This window comes from Tamandua tetradactyla, chromosome 8, assembly GCF_023851605.1.
Source record: "Tamandua tetradactyla isolate mTamTet1 chromosome 8, mTamTet1.pri, whole genome shotgun sequence".
NCBI lineage: Eukaryota > Metazoa > Chordata > Mammalia > Pilosa > Myrmecophagidae > Tamandua > Tamandua tetradactyla.
This window is the reverse complement of record NC_135334.1, coordinates 37353569-37372855: the sequence shown is the minus strand read 5'-3', so window position 1 is coordinate 37372855 and position 19287 is coordinate 37353569. Positions and strand designations below refer to the sequence as shown.

The 19287-nt window shown below is 33.6% G+C and overlaps 1 long non-coding RNA gene across 5 annotated transcripts in view; it reads left to right on the top strand.

Moving 5' to 3' along the window:
- LOC143643339 (uncharacterized) overlaps positions 1-19287 on the top strand; it is a 228875-nt gene that overhangs the window by 119028 nt on the left and 90560 nt on the right. The window contains exons 3-4 of one of the 5 annotated variants that reach the window (XR_013156232.1): positions 76-231; positions 1031-1102. The exons of the other annotated variants lie outside the window; for them this stretch is intronic. This is a non-coding gene — a long non-coding RNA (uncharacterized LOC143643339). Of the gene's footprint in view, positions 1-75; positions 232-1030; positions 1103-19287 lie in introns of those variants that run through there. 5 annotated transcript variants of the gene reach the window in all.

The window sequence follows — 19287 nt, the reverse complement described above, 5'->3', positions numbered from 1 at the left end:
AAATAAAGGTGTGATTTTATATCTGAAATTAGCTTTAAAGATATTCTAAATCAACCCGTTTTTTATCCATGAAAGGTTGATTGCAAATGAGGTGAAAAAACTAGCTACATATCTGAAACTAAATCTTGCAACAATTGCTACTTTCTTAAGACCTGAGAATGTCCGAAATGAGAAGAATAAGATTTAAAGGTCTCTTGGTGACAAGCACAGAAATCAATAAAGATTTAAAAGGTAGGGGAGAACTCAAATATGACTTTCTATTATGTCTACTGAAAAGATTTATGAAATAGATTCGATTTTGAAAGGAAGGGGACTGATGAAATAATGTTCTTATGCAGTGTTGTGAAGTATTTTGAGATACATCTTCCATGGAGACATCTGAATCATATATCCATAGTATATCACAGATGGAAAAAGGACAATCTGTGGCTACATAGCCACTTATTTTATATGATTATGTATGTGAATACATATGAACATGCATCCCTGTTTTACAAATGGAGTCAACATAAAAATTGGGAACTTGCAACATCTAGAAGGCAAAAGCAATTTATTGAAGTCAATATGTAGATGTAATCAGCAATATGAAACAGGTGTGAAAGTCCTAGCACATTACTTGTATTTGATTAAGTATTCATTGTAGGAATAGTTTTCACAGTCTCAGTGTCATCAGAATTGTGAATGTAATATGTGGAATAGCATTTGTTACATGCAATTTCAAAAGCTGTCACTTAATATTGATAAAGGTAAATTGCAAAGAGAAATAGCTTAATGTTTGGATTTAGCAATATGAAAAGTAATCCTACTGGAAAGAAATGATCTTAACTGAAAGTTAACAGCTAAAAATGTTGAAAAAAATGATCTTAACTGAAAGTTAACAGTTACAAAAAGTTGAAAGTAACAAACTATACACAGTGCCATTTTTAGAACAACTCTACACATGCTTATGCAAATGAGGACTAATTAAGAAACTGACCTATAAGAAATCTTTCCTTTTCATGTAATCATTCTGAACTTTTCCTTTCTTCAGTGTATGCCATCCCTTCTCCATTGCCAACTCCACACCTGTGGGCAGCACTGAGATCCAGAAAGATAAGTGGAGGTACAATAACTGTGGTGACCATGTGGATTAAACGATGTGAGATTTTGGCATGTCCATGTCCAGGTGGTTTGGTTGCATTGGATGCATATCAATATGTGCTGGGTTGAATAATGCCTCCCAAAAATTCCTGTTCACCCAGAACCTCTGAATGCAATCTTGTTTATAAATAGTGTTTTTGCAGATGTAAACAAGTTTAGATTAGGTCATACAGGATAAGGATGGTCTGGTAGTTAGGTTCAGGTGTCATCTCTGCGAGGTGATGGTGCCTAGTTCTTTTGTTGTGGATTTAAATCATTGGCTTGTGAAACTCATCTATGGCTGATTACATCTGCAGTCTCTAAGGGGAGTGCCTTCCTTAATTAGTGATGTTTAATTTAATTCATGGGAAGCTTAAAAGAGAGAGCTCAGTGCAGCACAGCCCAAACAGCTTAGCATACCTCATCTCAGCACTCATAGCTCAGCCCAGACCTTTGGAGATGCAGAAAGGAATCACCCCAGGGAAAGCTGTTGGAACCCAGAAGCCTGGAGAGAAAGCCACTAGAGATTGCCCTGTGCCTTCCCGTGTAAGAGAGAACCTCAGATGAAAGTTAGCTGTCTTTCCCCTGAAGAACTGTACATTTTTAACTAAATAAATCCCCTTTTATTAAAAGCCAGTCCATCTCTATTGTGTTGCAGTCTGACAGCTTTGGCAGACTAGGACAGGTGGACACTAAATCTGAAATAACTGGTGTCCTTACAAGGAAAGAAAAACTTAGATGCATATAGTCCTTTATTTAGAGGAAAACGTTGGCAGTAAAAGGTTTAATTAATATAATAATCGTGCTTGACACTTAATAAATACTATACATGCCTGCTATTAATAGAGATAATATTGCAAGGACCTTTTGGTACATAGCACTTCAATCCCATCCAAGTGTGTAGATGTAGGAATTATACCAAGAAATGGAAATATATGGTCTTGGAGCTTTGTAGATTTTCAACTTTACTGTATTTTGCCATTCTGCTCTCTACAAGGTTTATATTATTTTACATCCTCAGGGATTATAATGGAGCATCTCAAGGCATAGATTCTGGATTGAGACTCTCAGGAACTAGCTTGTGACCTTGGCACGATACTTCTTTATGACTTAGTTGTCTCATCCATCAAATTAAGATAACAATATTTATGAGTTACAGTGGAAATTAAATAGATAAAGTGAACAAAGCACTGAGAATGCTGTCTGCAACACATCAAATGTACAATAAATATTCAAAATGGTTACCAGTAGTATATGAGAGTTTCTCTTTGTCTAGTAGTAGCTGAAATTTCCTGATTTTGTTATGTCTTTTGGCCAAGTTGCTGGGTGAGAAACAGCACTTCATTTTTGCTTTAGTTTGCTTTACTCTGATGACTATAGAAGTTAGGTCTTTGGGGATGGGGATGATTCCTACCCTTAACCTATTCCTTAAGTGAAGGAGCTCAATTATGCCGTCTGTTTTCCACCTCACATGGAATGATTTTTAATTCTTGAAATGCTCCTGAGACTAATCCCTAGCCAACTCCTCCTGCTTCCAGCAGGCCAGAAGCTTCCTTCTGGTTCTCATCCCACTTTTTGTCTACGTAGATGGTTATCTTCTTTTCTAGTTAAGCCACATCTTTTTAACTTTTTCTCTTATTTTTCATATTTTTATATTAAGTATCTCCATTTTCATGTAAGTGCTTTTCGTTGGGAGCAGAAGACTTGCTTCTAATCATAAATTTATAGACTGTCGTGACTAGTATATATCTTTTTTTTGGTAAATAATTTATAATCCACTGTAGACAACATGGAAATAGATTACAGGCATTACTACAGAAATAAAATCCATTCACAGGACTACCATTCAAGAAACATCTTTTAACATTGTTTTATATGTCCAAAAACAAACTCTAGCTATCATTATATAGACATTAATGGCACTACATATCAAAACATATGAAATGTGGAAGAACATGTTGTCAGAATAAAGTTATTATTCTTAAATACTTTAATTATACAGTAAGAAAATATTAAATCGATTTAGAAAACAAACTTAAACTTTGAAAGCCACAAAACTAACATCAGAAAAGAAATTGCCAAGGATTTTAAAAGATATAATTATTTAATTAAAAAACAAAATGAAATTTTATGTTGTTAAATATAGTCTTGAGTTGGTTCCTTAAGCATAATAAAATATATAAAACAATTGTTACTATAAACAAGAAGAAAGAAAGAATGAGGGAAAAAATAAAGGTGTTTTGTATTGTATGATGCTAAAACAAATAGAATCTGGTAGATATGAATTCTCTGGGAAAATAAAAAAATAAAATGACCCTCAAAAGAGGTAGGAGGTTGAAGAGACAGAGAAGAGAGCCTTGGAAAATTTTTCAGGAAACCCTCAATAACTGCTGAGAGAAATGATGCCCCTAGAAGGCTTCATAATTGAATTTATTCTGCCTTCAAACAAATAATTATTTGGCTACTTAACTTAGAATATAAAGAAACAAAAATGATTTCAATAATTAAAAATGTGTAGCATACAATTTACAACGTTAATAAAATAACATTACAAATATGGTATACAACTTGAAATCATGACTCTCATAAATAAGGATGCAAAACCTCAAATAAAATTTTGATAAATCAAATATAGCAGAATATCAATCAAATGGTAGGCCAGGACCCAGTAGGGAATGGGATAAGGGTAAAGCCCATATTTAGAAAACCCAGTTCTTCATATTAATAAGTCAAAGAAGAAGAAATCTGTGCTCACTTAATAGACAGCAAAAGTGCAAATGATAAATTTCAAATCCATTCAAAATGTTTTTATATTCAAGGATTCTAGTAATAGGTTTGTAAAATATGATAAAAAATAAGTTTCCCTCAGTGCCTGTGTAACTTTGTAATAGATGCGTACATATTTTTCATTAAAATAGAAAAAACACCACACCCAATCCACAGTATTCTTTTCAGTCTTGAGTAGGGCTATATTAAATTTAGAGAAATAGCTGGTATTATGCAACAGTATTGCATTTCCTAAAACTAGGTTCTTTAGAATGCTAATTCTGCCAGATCTTACTAAATAGCCCTTGAATGAAGAAACCTTTGGCCAAATAAATTTAGAGCACATTGGCTTAAAGAGTTAAACATATTCTTTTGGTGCCATATTATTTAAGGAGATAAATTGTATATAATTTCTAAAACTTATTTGACTACTCCCAGTTCATGTCCACATTTTCCTTTCACATTTCTTCAGCACCCAGTAGTGAGAATGGCAAATAACATTAGCTACGAAGAACCAGCTCCTGACTCGTAGACTATTTGTTTGAAGATAAAGTTGAATTTGATTATTACTCCCAAATTGCTTGTATTATTTTCCTAAACCAGGTATTGTAATTCTGTCTGTTTGATAGTTTTAGCCTTAAAGGATGTCTGAACTTGCTTTCAAAATGAAATTTGTACAGTATTGGTTTCATGGATGCATGACTTGACTTTACTGAATGAACTTTTCTGAAAGGCTTACCTAATTCCTGACTCTTCTAAAGAAATATAGTATCTAAAATTGAATAAACTAGACAGATAGAGAACTGGCTTGTGGTCACTGTAGGTGGAGCAAATAATTCAAAACAGTAATTGCTGAATTTACTTAAATATATTCTCTTTCAGTAATTTTTTGATACTGTAACTTTGAAATGTATACATCACCTTATTTATAAAGTCATAGGCATTTACTGTTGTGCATATATACTAAGTGTATTATAAAACTTAGCTTTTCAAAATTTGAAGTTATACAATATTTATTTTGTATGACCAATACTTACAGCATGTATGCGTGTGTGTGTATGTGTTTGTGCATGCACAAATGCTGGGGACCATATTTTCGTGCTCAACATGAGAGAAATATTAGATTTATACTTTGATCCACCACCACCACATTGGTTATCATCATTTACATTTATTGAATACTGAGGAATAGCCTGGACTGGGACAGAAAACTTTCAATTTGAAAATTTCAAATATAATCCTTAGCAGTTACGTAATTAACTTGCACTGAACGTTAAAAAGTAATTTACCTTAAGGGGTGCTAGGGTAGTTCAGTGGTAGAATTCTTGCCTGCCATGTGGGAGACCCGGGTTCAATTTCCGGCCCATGCTTATCCCCCAAAACAGACAAACAAACAAAAACCTCAAACAAACAAAAATTCAACAAACGGTGCTGCAATAATGGGATGCTCACATGGAAAAAGAATGAAATGTGATCCCCACCATACAGCATATAAAAAAAAGTAGTTTACTTCAACAACTCAGTGACATATTATATCCTAGTATCTTTCATGTGAGAAATCTGAGGCACAAAGCATGTACCCCAAAATACAAGCAATAGACCTTTCTGCTTGTCACCCATTTTGCTCATGAAAAAGTATCCAAATACAGTTTTCTTCCAAAGCCAAGTTATATGACTTATACTATTCTTCTATTAAGTTGCTTTGTCATTTCATATCATGGAATAGAAAAATAAACACCGTTAACAAAGCAATGTCAAAAACTTATCTGTTTTGTAATTTTGATACGTACACCACCAGCTATAACTATGTGAGTTGGGGAATCCTAAACTAAAGCAATTAGAGAGAAAAATCTTTCATTAATCACCCCCCCATTTGCAAATGTTCAATAGTCAGGGCTGCCAATTTTACACAAAATGTAATAAAAAGTCATGGAACTTGAAATGAATCAGTCTCATTCATGAGAAAATATGGAGGATAGTTCCCTGAGCAATTGATCACCCTGAGGCAAAACAAGAAGTGAACATTCAGCTCTCCATGGAAGTGAGACAGAACTGCAAAGCCTTCAGCGTGCAGTGCATTAGAGCCTGGCTCCAATTACCATGGCCATTTCTAAACTATCCCTATCCATTTGGAATAGTATATTAAGATATTTCGACTTTTTCAAGTGAATGAAGGTTTGGTTTCTGCAAAGCCTGTAATGAAGCTACTGTGAATTTTCCTCCCTAGCCCTGCCACCACCACCACCACAAAATCAGTTGTCAATTATAGCAATGCATTTTCTTTAAAGGCTGCAAAATTGTGACCTTAAAGAATTCTTATTTTGTGACCATATTTCATGCTCTCTCTATATGTAAAGCCAGGCATAGGAGCAAAAGCCATCAAGAGTGCTTTCTTTGAAATGCATTTGTGGATTGAAAATGATGTTGCCATTTTCTGCCTTGACATTAGAAGGCTAGATGCAGAGTTGAGCAGAGTGAACAATTTGGTGTCTTGGAAACCTCCAAAATAAATTAGGATTCAGCAGCAGCAAGTCAGTTTTCAGCTGCTCTAAGCATTTTGTTATTACTTATTATTATAGTATTTGACCATGTGTAACCCAAGTGGATGGCAAGTGTAGCAAAATTATAAAAGAACACAGAGGCACTAAACCTCCAAATTGGACATTTGGAAGTAGTTCAATTTCAAATGAAAAAAAAAAAAAATAGACCTAATGAATTTGGTACAATGAATAAGAATCTGGGTGCATAAAGAAGAGTTAGTTAAACCCAGACAAAGGACAAAAGACAATGCTTTTGCATTTCAATACTAATGCATTGCTATACACAGTCTCTTTGTGCTTGAAATCAAGATGAGAATACATTCTGTAGCTATTATAAGTTGAATACTTTCTTTACTGAAAGATATCACCTTCTTTCCTATAAATATTTAATTAGCGAGGAAAGAAAAGCTATCGGAGCATTTCTTTCATTTGCAATGGAGTTTAGTTAGTATTTCAGTTTTCACTGAGTATGGCAATTTCCTGCGTTTTACTACCACTAGTTAAAAAGCTCATCCATTTTTAGTTCTTGCTCAGAAAAAAGTGCAGCATATAATTGACAAATCAGGTTGTAAAGATAGAACATGATTTATGTTTTGTTTATCTTCTACTATCACTTAAGCCTTTATTCTTTCATTACCTTATAAGAATGCCTTTTGGAGATGGAGACAAAAAAAATTTCCAATTCATCCTGTTCTTTTCCTCTGCAAAGACCCTTTTATTTGCCTATATTAGAATGAAATGTAATTATGAAATATTTGTTCAGCAAAGCAAGAAAATTGTTTTAGAGGCAAAATATTTGTCTGCTTCTTCCCTAATATCATTTTTATAATTACTTAACTGCACTCTTACAGAATAATGAAATTCAACTTTCCTTTTTCTGTCTTACCCAAACGCTGTTTCATAAGTGAACAGAGAGTTTATCATTGTATCACCTTCTCAGCACATTGATTCCGAGTCCGTTTTATATAATATGGTTCCCTTTGGAAATCTGACTAGGTCAACTATTACTGTATTCATTTCTCTGAATTAGATTGTTTCAGATTCTTTCATCTTCAAAGTATACTAGCTTGAACAATAAAATCAGTTGCTCCCTTGCTTGGATTTGTATGAACTTATTTTCTTTTCATTTAGTCAGACAAATGACATGTTGACAATCCAATCAGAAATTTCTACTCAATCTGGAAAATAGGCTAGAAAAAATTAACACATACAAAAAAATCTGTAACTCTATTGCTACTCTAAACAAGTCAGTAGCTCTGGTTAACCCCTGCCCACCATGACCACTTCTCCCATGGACTCAAAAATGAAAAATGCCATGCAGATCTCACATATCTTAAAGTTAGTTGAGCTCTCTAGCAGGTGGCCTCTGCTATCCTGTCTTTGATTCTTTTGCACATCTGGTCACATGCAGCCCTTTGACTTAACAGCTAATAATGGTGGTAAAACCATAAGGGACTTAAACCATGGATCTCTATCCAACTACAGTTGACTATGCTGCATTTTCTGAGTCATTTACTTCCACTTATTTCTGAATCTCTTCACAACTGGCTTCTCAAAAAATCTAAACACCTCTATCTGTAAATTATATTCCTTCTTTCAAAAGTTGGTTTAAAAGCTTTGAGTAAAAACATGTTTTGATTTATTTAAATTTCCAGGTCCTAAATATTTGCCATCCACATTGTAAGAATATTATGAATGTATCTGAAATTGGTGATTTGTATGTTAGGATGTACTGGTTTGTCCTAACATATTAGTTCTGTCATCCCAGGTATGCCATTAACTCTTTGAGGAAAGAGACTGTGCCTTTTCTTAGTTGAGTTACCTTGCAAGCTGCAAACATTACAACGAATAACAAATTAAGGGAAAAATTACATATAGGAGTTGAGTCTTTTTCTTATTTAATAGTCTGTCTGTCTTGCTGTGTGTGTGAGTGTGTGTGTATGTGAAGGGGAATTGGCTGGTAGCTTTATATACATTATAAACCTTGGCTACCACTCTTAGGTATAAAGAATATCAATACTTCTTTATGTATTTAAAATATTCTAATTAGCAAACACCATTGACTTCATTATGAAAATAATCATAGTTGTCATTCACATTATTTACTCAAAAGGATATTTATTGATCACTGTTTTTATTTGCCAGGCACTGAGCTAGCCACAGTCCCTGGTAGAGGGCTGGTATATAATAAACATCTTCCTATATTAGTTTAATGATTGTTCTTATCTCTTTGTCTGACATCATTCTGACTTTAGTCTTTTATTATATGACATATGGACGTTATGCTACATATCAAAGATGAGAAGATTAGTGCCTAAATTTTCTTGCCTCTTAGTGCCAGCAAATAGCAGTGCAATTGCCTTCATTGTCTCTTTCATCCCACAGGCAATGCATGACATGTAATGCTATTCTCTATTTAGTATGCTTTTTCTAATGAAGGATAATGAGATTCTGTAATGCAACAAGTATAATTTATGAATCGACATCATATAAAGGTTTGCAAGCAAGCTAAAAACAAATCTCACCAAGTTAGCTATTCATAGCCTGCCCCTGGAATTAAATCAAAATCACTGAATACACTAACATCTAAAGACTATCTTCCAACTTTCTTTTATAGTTGACAAGATGCTTGGCACTACTCTGCAAATCAAAACTTATTTTATCATTTGCCATTTGCAGTGGTCTTGCAAGAATATGCAGTGGAGCAAAAAAGGAACACTCATGGACCCTTACAATGGAATATTTTTAAATGGTGAAAGCTTCTTGTCTTGTCAGCTGCTTATCTTGTTTTTAGAAATGTGTAATTCAAACATATAAATAATTAAAATGCATTCTAAACCTGGGATATAAACGGTACTGTCAGATCTTGCATGAAAGTACATGAAGGCTAATAATTCTGTTATCCTAACATTTACTGCAAATGTTTTCTGGATGTCCCATAAATTTCACAAACACAAAATATTCTATTCTGAACCCTTGATTTTCCTCCATCCACAAACCTACTCTTTTTTCCGAATTTTTCAATTTTTTCATTTTCATAGTTTTCCTAGTCTCCTTCCTTGTCCCTCCTCCCTAGCTCAAGATTCCTGATAATTGAGCAATCACTAAGCAAAGTTAACACTACTCCTGACACCACTATATATCATTAAACTGTCCTCTTTTCTCTGTTCATCATGACATTGGTTCTGTTATTGCTGTCTTGCCTCTTACATTGAACAAAGGAGGAGAACACGTATGGGACAGAGAGAGCAGGTCTATGTCAATATAGCTGAAATAAAAGCTATGGATAGAAAACGGGTGCAAGTTCAGGATGGAAATGGAGAACTTCCTGAGAAGAGTCCTGCATGGTAAAACCTAGGATTTGATCCTGAAGTTGATCAGATATTGCTGAAGGATATTAACAGATGAATGAAATGATCAGAAAATAAAGCTTCACTGGTCACAGACTAAAGGATTGTTGAGAAGGTAGTAGACAGAAAAATGCCCCTTTGAACGATGCTCACATTCTAGTCCCTGGAATCTGTGAATACGGTTACGTACATGGCCTAAGTTTAAGGAGCTTGAGTTGGGGAGATTATCCTGGACTATCCCAGTGTAATTACAGGGGCCTTATAAGGAAAGTGGGAGACAGGGGTCAAAGAAAGAGATGTCATTAAAGTCAGAGAGAGAAAGATTTAAAGATGTCACACTTTGGCTTTGAAAATGTAGGAGGGGCCATGAGCCAAGGAATGAAGGCAGCTTCTCCAAACTGGTAAAGTGAAGACATGGATTCTACCCTCAAGGGCCTACAGAAGGATATCTATGTCTTCTAGCCTCCTATATTCTGGAGCAGCTAGAATGAAAAATCTAAGAGGATCATATGGTAGCTCATGACAAACTCTGGGATCTATCCTACAACTACTTGTTGAAGAGTGCTTCGAAAACTATTGCTTTATTCTTTTTTTGTTTTGTATATATGTTATGTTATACAATTAAAAAAAAAAAGAGCCTATAGATGGAACATATCCATGGATGTGTCTTGATTTTAGGATTTCTGATCTCCAGAACTAAAAGACCTCCAGAAAGGATTTAATTTATCATGCCTCTATTTAAGTTTCTTTCAATAATAATTCTATCATAAGGGATAGCTTTATAATTATCTGTAGTGAGAAGTTTACACTGATATAGTCACATGTCTATTTTTGTGTTTCATATGGATGCGTTTCGGACATAGCTAAATGTACTGGTGAATATATTCTGTGAACACTTTAATTTAAATTACCCAAAGTCAACTTATATTTCACTAAATTTGGAGAAATGACTTACGTTACAAAGAGAACTTTCTGTGAGCGTCAAAGAACTTATTAAAATGCCTATCATGTAAGGTCAGAGACTACTCAGTTTAAGGAATTGTTAATAGCTTTAAAAATAGTCTAGTTACAAGTATGTTGGGTTAAGTTTCCATGGCCTCCAGGAGCTAGGTCGACATTGGTCTAAGTCAATTTCTGTTTTCTTGTGAGAAAGGTATACAAAATACCCTTTCCTCTTTTATCCATTTTATTCTTTCTTCCTTCTAGTTTTGCATAAGGCCTAGAGGTTGGCAAAGAATTAATGTGTGAAAAAAAGATACATACTCCTAATTACAATGATTAATGCGTTGTCTCTAATCCTTGCCGTTTTATTTTGCCTTGTCACAGCTTCTGCTTTTCTGTTATTTTATTATTATAAAAGAGAGATAGATTTTAGTCATTAAAAATGGCTTAACTGCCTATTAATTATTGTCTTATTTATACGATAGTCTAAACCGAAATCCTCAATGAATTACATGTAAAAAAAATAGGCTCTGGAAATACAAGACTGAATCATCTTCATGCTTTAGTCATAGCAATCAGATTTATACATTGGCCACCTACTCATTTATTCTTCACTCACTCACTTATTTGTTGATTTATTCATACAAGAAAGACATTGATCAACTTTGATTTGGAAGATACTTTGGGATGTAAAAGTTGATAATGCATATGTTAACTTCCAAGGTAGATGTTTTCTTGATTAAACACTTCTAAATGAATAGAAGGAAACTCTGTCAACATGAAAAGGAAATATATAAGAAAAACCCATAGCTAACATTGTACTCACTGAAAAAGCCTGGTAGCTTTCCTAAGATCAGGAACAAGACAAGGATGCCCCCTGTCACCATTGCTATTCAACATTGCCCTAGAACTTCTATTTCGAGAAGTTAGGCAAGATAAAGAAATAAGGGCATCTAAATTGGAAAGGAAACTCTCACTACTAACAGATGACATGATCTTATATAGAGGAAAGCCCTGAAAATCTGCAACAAACAAGCTAGAGCTAATAAACAAGTTTAGGAAAGTGGCAGGATTAAAAAATCAACAGGCAGATTCAGTAGTGCTTATATACATTTATAATGAGGAATCTGAGGAGGAAATCACCAAAAATAATTCTATTTACAATTACAAATAAAATAATCAAATACCTAGGAATAAATTTAACCAAGGATATAAAGGACATGTATTCAGAAAATTATATAAACATGGATAAAAATCAAAGAGAACGTAAATGAATGGAAAGACATTCAGTGTTCATGGATTAGAAAACTAAATATCATATAAGTTGTCAATTCTACTCAAATTGATTTACAGATTCAATGCCACCCCAATCAAAATTTTAATAGCCTACTTTGCAGATATGGGAAACCAAATTATAAAATTTATTTGGAAGGGAAGGGGTCCTGAATAGCCAAAAGCATCCTGAAAAAGAATAAAGTTGGAAGACTCACACTTCCTGACTGTAAAGAATATTTCAAAGTTGGAGTGGTCAGAACAGCATGGTGCTGACATAACAATAGATATATTGACCTGTTGGATCAAATTGATAGCTCAGAAATAGACCCTTACATCGATGACCAATTGGCATCTGACAAGGTGACCATATCCACTCAATCGGGACAGATGGTCACCTCAACAAATAGTGCAGGAAGAACTGGATATCCCTAGCCAAAGGATGAAATAGGACCCCTATCTCACGCCATATATAAAAATTAATTCAGAATCAATCCTGAAACAAAATGTAGGGAAGCATCTTCAAGTATAATTAACAGCACAAACAGATTATATTTGTGAATGTGGTTGAAAGTGGAAGTTTTGGTTGTATATGTTACTAGAATGAAGATTAGAAGATGAAACATGGGATTGTATAGCAAAGTGAACCCTATTGTGGAAGATGGACTGTGGTTAATAGTACAATTATAAGAATGTTCTTTCATGAATTATAACAAATATACCACACTGTTTATTACAAGGTGTTTTTAAAAAAGTAGTATATGGAGGAACATACACCTGGTATAAACTATGGACTATTGTTCATAGTAATATTTTAATATTCTTTCATCAGTTATTACAAAGGTACCAACTAATGCAAAGCATCAACAATAGAGGGTTATATGGGAATGTTGTATTATTTACCTGACTTTTCTGCAAACCTACAACTTCTTTGATTAAAAATAATAATAATTAAAAAAAAGTATTACGCTAAGTGGAAGAAACCAGACACAAACTACTATATATTGCATGAATTTATATCATTCACATAAAATGTAAATATAAATAAATCTATAGAGACAGAATTAGTTTAGTGATTATGTACTTCTGGGGAAGGGAAGGAGATTGAGAGATGAGGGATATATGGTTTTTCTTTCAGGAGTAATGAAATGTTCTAACACTGATTGTGATGATGAATGCACAGCTTTGTTCTTATATGAAAAAACATTGATTGTATACTTTGGATGGATTGTAGAGCATCTGAATATATCTCAATAAAGCTGATTTAAAAAAGCAAAAACATATAGGCCTCATTGAGTTCAGTTAATTCAGTTGGGGAATAAGAAAATTACTTTAAAACTGGCATGCAAAGTGGAATAAAGTTAGTACATAAAGCTTTCTGTGCTGTTTTATAAGTACAACTTCTGTATTTTTAAATAATGAACACTAAAGGCAAAAATGATATATGATCAAAGGTATGGAGACAGGGATGTGATGGGATATAAAAGGAACAGTTAGTGATTATTTCTGCTTGACTAGAGTACACAATATCTAAAAAAAAAACTTCTGAAATATGGTAGAAAGTGAACCATTGGCCTAGAAATTTGGGTTTTATTAGTTGGCAGTGGGGATCTTTTGAAAATTGCTGAAGTGGGAATAGAATGATCAACGTTTTATTTCTTCAAGGTTAATACGAAATCAGAGTGAAAGACAATATTAATGATATCTATTTTAAAAATATTTTTCATTATTATAAACCATTTATTCATTTAATAAACTTTCACTGAGTTTCTAGTATGTTCCAGAGAGTATTAGATACCAATCTATATAGAGAATTTTGGCAAAAGTTCTTGTCCGCCAGAAACTCGTCATGTTCTAGTGGACAAGACCGCAAGGTAAAACAGCTATTGAAATGCAACGTGTAAAAGTGAAGACAGACATATGCTTGTGGTTCTGGGAATGTAGGGAGCAGAAATTACTTATAAGAATTGGTTCATGAAGGAACAGGCGATCCTTCAACACAAGGGCCTGAAGGAACTGGTTCTAAAAATTATTGGAGGGTAAAAAGAGGAGTTGTTTAAAAAATTGAAATAAAATTGAGTAAGTGCAGAGGGAAGTTTCTGTGCAATAGCACAGAAGATGGTATTTTTGAAAAGCAAGTAGTAGTGAAAGCTAGGGATGGATATGAAGGCATGGTAGAAAATGGAAACAAAGAATGAATGAATAGGTGTAATATCATCAAGCATCTAACATTCCAAGCTAAGTTCAGGTATTTTATTGAAAATAATGGGCAGCTTTTGAAGACTTTTAGGCAAGGAAGTGATATGATCAGGTAGTTATTTAGAAAGATCACTCTAACCACATAGTGTCAGATGGATGGGAAGTGGCGGGGGGTGGGGGGTTGGAATGAAGGAGATCATTTATTTGTTACTACAGTATTTCATGTGAGAAACAATGTGGGTTCACACCAAAGCAAGGGAAAAGGAAATACTGTGGAAGAGCAACTGGTTCTATAGTTCTTGGAAACTAATTGGTTTTAAAAGAAAGAATGTTGAGAGAATGGAAAACTGAAAAGTAAATAAAATATTTTCTGTAACAGAAATAAGTAATTTCTGAGTGGTTCCTGACTGGTACTTAAGATAAAGCTTCAACATGGAGATTGGGGCTGATTTAGTCAGCAGAGTTCATGTACCTTGAACCCAGTTCTCAGTTACCTACATGAAATCTTAACTGAGTGAAAACAGAACTGTGGAATCATCAATATCTGGTCTGGATTATTGGTGGCCATGTTTTCTGGTGGAATTGTATACTGCCTAGGCTTTTTAAAACACTCTCACCCTCAGCAGTCACTTGGGAAATGCCCACTGATGAACTTGATAATGATGAGAATTTGCTAGCTAGGATGCGGGTTCAAGGTAGTAACTCATCAAACTTTTTACCTATTTGCTATCCTTTGCCACCAATTTTCCTTTTTTTCAATACAAAGCATCTTTAATGAAGAGGAAATTTTAACCAAGTTGGAAGAAGTTGAGTAGTTTTATTTCACAATAAATAAAAATTTTCCGATCTTATGATGAAATTATTATTCAAATGTATGACATTCTTCCATTTTTGAGCAGGAAAGGCCGGATGCAGGTGGTTCTGGTTGGCAATAATTTTGTAAACAAATTGTTGCTTATTCTGCCACTTTACTTGTTACTTTGGGTTTATTCATTTGTTCTCTATTAAGTTTAGAAATTATTGTATAATTGTTACAAATTCATCATTACTATCATTGTTCTGGTATTCTGTGGATTCTGATGATAAACTCCATCAGTCCTTTTATTTTCTGTTTAAATTCTTGCTTAGAATGTGGGAAAAGTATGCTCAATCCAGGTCTTTGACCTAACACATGATTGCTGTTGAATAAGTAATGAATACATGTATGGAAGAGATTGATATTCTGATGATGGCTAAACAGTAAAATACTCTTCCTTTTTCACTCTTAAAGAAAAAATGTAAAATGTTTTATGATGAAAACTTTAAGCCTGATGTATAGTAGGGAGCAAAGTGTAATGAAATTTCATATGCCCATTATACAGTTTTAATAATTAATTTATAGCCAGTCTTGTTTCATCTACACCCCACCTACTTCTGCCCTCTTTGCCCAGTGATCCACCTAAAATAAATGTTGCTGTTTTTTGAATATTGCTTATGAACAGTGAAACATTAGTAAAGTATCAAGGAATATATTGTCATTGTTAACACTATGATGAATTTTACTTTAATGCACTGCGCTCTCCATTTCACAGCTTCTGTTTCTCCCCCCATTCTTCATCCAATCTCCTTTAATTTAGCTCTTGTTTTCAAGTTTCAGTCTTCCTCTCTAAATACGTAATTGCCATCTCTCTCTCTATATATACTGCAGCTGCTGTGTCATTCATGGCAGTTCATGTTGCCCGTTTATGCATAGTGGCTCTTGTATTTTTTTCCTTTGAAGCATTTCTACGCTTACTGATACAACATTCACCTAGGAAGTAAATTGCTTGTATTAACCTTGTCAACTGCTATTTCTTCAAACTGATCAACAAGAGTTTTGTCACAGAATGAGGAGGTTAGCCAAGGCCTTTGGTCTCTTTGTTCTTACTTAAAAAAAACTTTTCCTTAGGGATTAGATGTTTATTTTTTTCACATCAAAACAATGAAATAAAATGATGCAGCTTTAGATATGAATACTACAATTACATTAAAATGATTGGGTTTAAAAATTGAAAATACTTAACTACAAAAGTCAACTCTCACATATTCCTACAGTGTCAACAAACATGTCTTAGAAATGTGTGAGGTTAAATGAAAAGAGTACTCATTGCTCAGAATGCTTTTCTGATTTTTCAAATATTTATTAATCTTATTTGTTACTACTTTTCAAAAGGGTTTAAATCAAAATAAATCATCATCACTGATGCTTTATAACTCACTAATTCTGAAGTAAATTTTCCAATTTTCAAAACTTCACCAATTCTCAAATATTCTAAAAGGCATGAACTTTGAATAGTTCAAAATATAACAGCATATATATGCATATCTTATTTTCATAGCAATAAATATTCCTTATTTTTATAGTAGTTTTAGATTTACAGAAATATTGAGAAGATAGTACAGAGAATTCTTATATATTACAGCACATAGTTTCCCCTTTTATAAAAATCTTACACGAATGTAATGCATTCATTAAAAATAATGAAACAATATTGATACATTGTTATTAACCAAAGTTCATGTTCTTTCCAGATTTCCTTAGTTTTCACCTTTTTCTCTGTTCCTAAGTCCCACCCAGGATACCATATTACATGTCGAGTTCATGTCTTTATAGGTGCCTATTGGCTGTGATAATTTCTCGGACATTTCCTTATTTTTTGATGTCTTTGATGGTTCTAAGGAGTAATGGCTAGTTATATTGCAGGGTACCCCTCTATTAGAATTTTTCTTATTTTTTTCTCATCATTATGCTGCTATTATAGGTTGGGGGAAGGAAGATTCCAGTGGTGAAATGCCATTTTCATTATATCGTATCAAAGGTGCATACACTCAACCCAATATGTGACCTTTAATATTGACCTTAGTGACTTGGATGAAGTTGTGTTTATCAGATTTCTCTACTGTAAAGTTATCTTTTATATTTATTCTTTAACTTTTTCCACTGTACTTTCTGAAAGAGGAATCTATGTATAGCACACAATTAAGGAGAGAAGAGTTATGCCCGTTTTTTTAGTGCAGAGTATCAATATAATTTATATGGAATTCTTCTGTATAGATATTTGTCTCTTCTCCCCATTTGTTAATTTATTCAATCATTTATCTGTAAATTTATGAATTGAGGTGTATTTATTTTGTACTTTGTGTTATAGTCCAATATTACTTCATTTATTTTGTTGCTCAGCCTTTTCCAATGTTGGTCATTGGGGCACTCTCATTTGGCTCTTGTGCCCTTTGCCATACTCCATTACAATGTTTTTGTTTTGGTATTGTTCCTTTTGTTTTGTTTTCTGAGACGTTCCTTACTTTCTGACACTACAAGATGCTTCAGGTTCATCTTCTATATTTCCCTCCCACGAAATAGAATTAGTCATTTCTTCAAGGATTCCTGGTTCTGTTTGCTGGAGAATGGTATTAGAGGACAATATCTGGGCACTATTGCTACTGGACCCTATCAACTGAAAAACTAAAGAAATAGATGTGTGTACACTAACACAACAATTGTTCATAAATACAACTGTAAATATTTCTATATGTGACCAAATGTATCTATATTAAGCTAAACATGAAATCTTATTTTATGTCTTCAACCATAATCCACGACTGCATGGTTCATAATCTAGCCTCCTTCTCCTACTGTTCTGTAAACTCCCATTCCAACAGTGAGAAGCCTGGCTTGCACTATCTGCCAAACATTTAATTGCAGAATAATGTATAGAGTATCCCATTATTACCCTTTGCTCTTGTGGGATACAACTTTATCACCTAGAATGTAGTGCTTCTGTGAAGTTTCTTAAGCATTTACGCTTATAGACTCTTTTTTATTTCCTGAATTACCTATATCAGCAATTTTCCCATGAGTCCTTTTGGTAAGATCATTTCACATCAGCATAATAAAGTTAGATTCTTTTGTCACAGACTGCACTGCTTCCTGGGATCCCTTATCCTCCAGATGATTTTGTTTTAATTTGCATAGATGCTCACTCTCTGTGTGGTGAAGTCTATGGGTTTTGACCAAGTGTATAATAATGTCATGTATTTGCCACTATTGTATCAGGAAATATTAGTTTCACTGCCCTAAAAATTTCCTGTACACTACCTGTTCATCTTTCCCATCCTCACTCGAAATCTCTTGTAAACCGCTTATCTTTTAATTCTATGGTTTTGCTTTTTTATAAAATGTCATAAAATTAAAATAATACAGTGTGTATTATTATTTCTAAAGAATTTAGAAATAGGCTTCATTCACACAGCAGTACGGATTTAGGATCCATTTTTATGCATGGCTTGATAACGTATTTCATTTTAGTGCTGAATAATATTCCACTGGATGGATGGATGTCTGTTTATTCACATATTGAAAGATGCCTTGGTTGCTTCCAGTTTGGGGGTACTTGTGAATAAAATTTCTATTAACATTCTCATGCAGGAATTTGTAAGGACATTATTTTCTCAAATGAAATGTGTAAATATGTATCATTTGGTAAAAATATGTTTAGCTTTGCAAGATGCAACTAAATTTTCTTCCAAAGTGACTGAACCATTTTGCATTCCCATAAACATTGAAGGAGAGTTCCCATTCCTCCCAGCCCTTGCCAGCATTTGGTATTATCCGTGTTTTTTTTTTTTTTACTATAAGCCAGTTTATAAATTGTGTATTTCATTGTTTTAATTTGCAATTCTTTAATGACCAATGATTCTAAGTATCTTTTCATATGTTCATTTACCATCTGTGTCTGTTCAGATGGTGTCTGTTCAGATCTTTAGCCCATTTTTTTAATTGCATGGTTTGTTTTCTTGTTATTGAATTTAATGTTCCTTGAAAATTTTGGATTCAAGCACTTCCTCAGATATTTGTTCTGAAAATATTTTTTCCCAGTGTGTGGCATGATTTTTCATTCTCTTTAGAGTGACTTGCAGATCAGTAGTTTTAAATTATGATAAACCTAAACTGATCAATTACTTTTCTTTCATGAATCCTGCTTTTGATGTTATATCTAAAAAGTGATCACCAAAACAAGTGACTTAGGTTTTTTCCTGTGTTTAGTCTAGAAATTTTAGAATACTGCAATTTAACTTTAGGA